Consider the following 4,418-nt stretch of genomic DNA (forward strand, 5'->3'; position numbering starts at 1 on the left):
TTGTCCATCTTCCATCTCATCCACTCTCCTGATTGGGTGTTCTGTCGGTCTTTTTCTCACATTTATGAACCACCTGAGACGCGATTCTACCATCTTTTTCACAATAGATACTACTCCAACTCTCTCTCTTATATCTTCATTCCTTATTCTATCCAATCGCGTATAACCACTCATCCATTTCAATGTAACACCCTACCACACAGAGTCTTATGCTTAAGTCATAAAATTGAGGTGGTGAGATATTACGACCTCTAAAAATAAAAATATACATACAAAATAGTTGAAAAGTTTTATATCTATGAGCCTTTGAAGAAAAATTTAAAACAAAAGTCGTAACACTTATGTAAACAGAAACTTGCGTGAAAAGAAGCGTAAGATACATATATAGGAATAATAAAAAGGGAGTGTTAAAGATACAATTAATAAGGTTTCCAACTCGGTTCGCAAAGATAAACCGGCCAAAGCATATAAGTATATATATACATATATATAAGAGAATCCCAAAATGACCCAAAGCAGAAAAGACAGCCTATTTCTCCGAGTCAACCTCTAAGAGGGACAATCATAAAATACAGGGCGGAGAATCTATATACATATATAAATATAAACAAAATACGTCCCTGAGTCCCAAGAGTTCTTCGCTTCATCAGAGTTTCCAGAATACAGAGTGGTGCTTCTCAACCTGCATCTGAAAAATACAGAATATGTATGGGATGAGAATCGGGGGTTCTCAGAATGGTTAAGGTGCCCACATATATAATAAATAAGGTCCCAAAAAACCAGAGGCAATCCTAGAACTTCAATACTCAGATTATAAGACCTAAAGGAACAAACTGAACCATAAATTTGGTTATAACTCCCTAAGGTAAAGCCAAAGTATAACCCTAACTTTGTAGTTTAACTTCTGTCTCCTTTAACTCTAACCCTTGGTTTCACTTTCAAATAACATAATATTCTATATATTTTACCGCTTACTACTAAATCATTGTTAAACAACCCTTACCACTGACCCAGCCAATCACGGCCTATGGCCCAAATCAAACCAGCTCAGCCTCTGGTCCAAATAAATTCAACCGGACCTCTGGCCCATTTCAAATCAAATCAACATTATCACATGTCCACCACCAAGGTACTCAAAACAGAAAGACAATCACAAACACAAGCAAATAAAAGGCAAACACATTTAAAGAATAATTACAGCAAGTATCATAGTTATCAGTTAAATAGAATTTATTAGATAGGCAAACCAAAATAATTATGCACACCCAAACAAAGCAAGCAAATGCAACATGATACATGCATGTCCTACTGGCCGTGAGCTCACGTGTCGGTTATATCACCAGAACCCGACACATCTGGTAGCCAAGCCAGACATTTGTCTCTCGGTTGCGCATCTCCAGGAAGATCATAAACAAAGGAGAGTGCCTTTCCACATCGAAGGAGTGTGCCTTTCCACCTTCTCCTGGAGGATATACGAAGGAGAGTGTCTTTCCACATCGAAGGAGCGTGCCTTTTCACCTCGCAACCAAAGAAGAATGTGGGGGGAACAATACGAAGGAGAGTGCCTTTCCACCTTTCCCACATCTCCATCACGACAAGAGAGGGAACTTCCGTCCTCAACTTGCCATTCGAATACATTTTCAAGTTAACAAGCAAGCGGGATCCCACCCAAACCTTGTCCTCTCGACCATTCCGGCCACACACACATCTCGACCATTCCGGCCACACACAGTCATCCCTAATCTTATCATTAACATCTCAATTCAGTTACTCTAGACCATCGTTCACTTTTTGCACTAAACTTTCAACGGGCATAACTCTTTCGTTTTAAAACATTTTTCATCCGTTCTTTAAACGACATAAACTTCACGGATCCAATTTTCATATAAAATAAGTTTGAAATCATTCAGGGATCCGGAAGTCAAGTTATGGCTCGCTGAAGTTCAGCTAAAAATCAAACTCTTCACAAAAGCTCATAAACCTCTATTTTCACCAACCCAACTCAATACTAACACTCTAAACATACAAACAGCACCACAACCTTTCAATTCAGTATCATAATTCCACATTCTATCAAAACCAAGCATACCTCCATTAATCACACTTATCCCAATTAATCTCAATTATACACACAATTCTCAATTAATAAATATTCATATAGTCTTGTTCATTTTTCTCATTCATCACCATCAAAATCACCATTCATCAACCTAGTTCACCAACCACAAGCACATTCACATCATGATTTGTTAAATCTAATCAAGCATCATCAATTCTACATACATTGTTAACTAAATCACTAAACATGTCCCAAACTCGTAGTTCAACTTATCCTAGGTCGTCTATCTTAAGTTTTCACAAGACATTATATATTAAATACGAAAAACCAAAATCATACTTTGGCTGATTTTCCGATAACCTGGAATACCTCAAGCGTTTTCGAACCACAAGCTCCACAACTCCAGCCCCCCCTCACCAACGATATCCGGCCTTTAAAGCTAATCCTCAAGCTTCCAATTTCTCAAATTAACTTCAACCGATAACCAATTTCAATCTAACATCACAATTATCACTATAATCAATATAGAGTTCACTAAATCAACATTTCACAAAGGGTTGGAGGGTTCTTACCTTGTCCATAGTTCAAGTGAGTCAAACCCAACAAAAATTCGCAAGCTAACTCGAACCTAAACACCGAAATCATACAAAACTTGACATGCATTCATATTGAATTTTGAAAACTGAAAGGGGAAGATCTGAGTGTACTAGATTGAATTTCTTACCAAATTAGTTTGCTTTGTAGAGAATTCCGAGTCGAACGCTGGCCGCTGACGGCTCGTCAATCGGAGCTCCGGATCAAAAATTACATGGATTAGAAGTTGAATTGAAATTGAAACCTAGGTTTTTTTCTCCTTCCCTTACCTTGCATGGCTTCAGTGTTCTTGGCTGAAGGGAAGAAGAGAATTGGCTCTTCTTATATGAGGTTGGGCTGATGGGTTGGGCCTTAGGCCCATTTTGGATCCGGTTCAATCGGTTCGGTTCGTTCGATCCAATCTTGAGTCAAATTCTTTAAAATTAGTGTCAAAATTCTTGTTTTAATTAGTTCTATCTCACTAAATTATAAAATTTTATTTTCTAATTTATTTGATTAATAATTAATTTATTAGCTAATTATTCACTAATTACTGAGGGTTTACATTCTACCCCCTAACAAGAATTTTCACCCTTGAAAATTTGCCCTCAATACTTCATATATGCTCTCTCATATCCAACCGACCTCTTATCATTCATTTTGCTAGTCTTCCAACCTGAATTCAAACACAAATTCACATTCTCTAGTCTCAGGTACAACATCATAAACTTAATCAAATTCAAGCCTAATTGGTGTGCAAAATCGTGATCATTACTTCCTTGGTAACGGCGCTAAAAACTCAATACGCACGTTCATGATCTTAATTTATTCACGAATTACTTGGGGTTTACACTCAACATCTTCATCTCTGCCACACTTAGCTTATGTTTGTACTCCCTTTTGGTCACCCAACACTCTATACTATAAATCATAGCCGGTCTGATAGTAGTACGATAGAATTTACCTTTAACTTTTAAATGCACATTTTTGTCACATATAAAATCAGACGCATTCCACCATTTTGACCAACTTGCTTAAATCCTATGATTTACATGTTGTTCAATCTCTCCATTATCTTGTATGCTATAACTACATTTAATAAGTCTAAATTATATTCGTGGTATTATTATATATAATAAAAAATGTTAAGTGATCGAACAAGTTATTCTTGTAATTAAATCTAACTAAATCTTTTTTCTTTTGATATTTTTTTAACTAAATTTTCTAGTTATCGGTTCTTAAGTTATTGAATCAATTTAATTACTATAATAACTTGATCATATAATATTATTGTAGAATAATAATAGGAAAACAATAATCTATCATAGAATAATAACAGAGAAACAATAATCTAAAGTTATCTTATTTAATTTGACATTTATAATTTTACGTATATAAAATTCAAAATTACATACTTATTATATTTAATATAATACATTTGTTTCAAAAATAATTAATAAATATAAAATAAAAAAAACTTTAGATCGATTTGAACTAGTTTTTATTAGCTTTCAAAGATTTTCGATTATACAATGTCATGTCCTTCTATTTTCTCATAGGCTGCATTTGTTTATAGAGACAGGAGAGAACATGATACGGAGACCAGAGACAATAGGACGGAAACACTAAAAATTATTCTTTGTGTATTGTATTTGGATACGATATACAAGACACTAATGTATTGTTCAGTATTATGTTTGGATACACATAGACAAAACTAAAATATTATATGAAATGACTAAAATAGTCATGTGATTCCAAATTTTCTACATCAAATACAAACTAA

The sequence above is a fragment of the Arachis ipaensis genome, chromosome B05, assembly GCF_000816755.2.
Source record: "Arachis ipaensis cultivar K30076 chromosome B05, Araip1.1, whole genome shotgun sequence".
Lineage (NCBI taxonomy): Eukaryota > Viridiplantae > Streptophyta > Magnoliopsida > Fabales > Fabaceae > Arachis > Arachis ipaensis.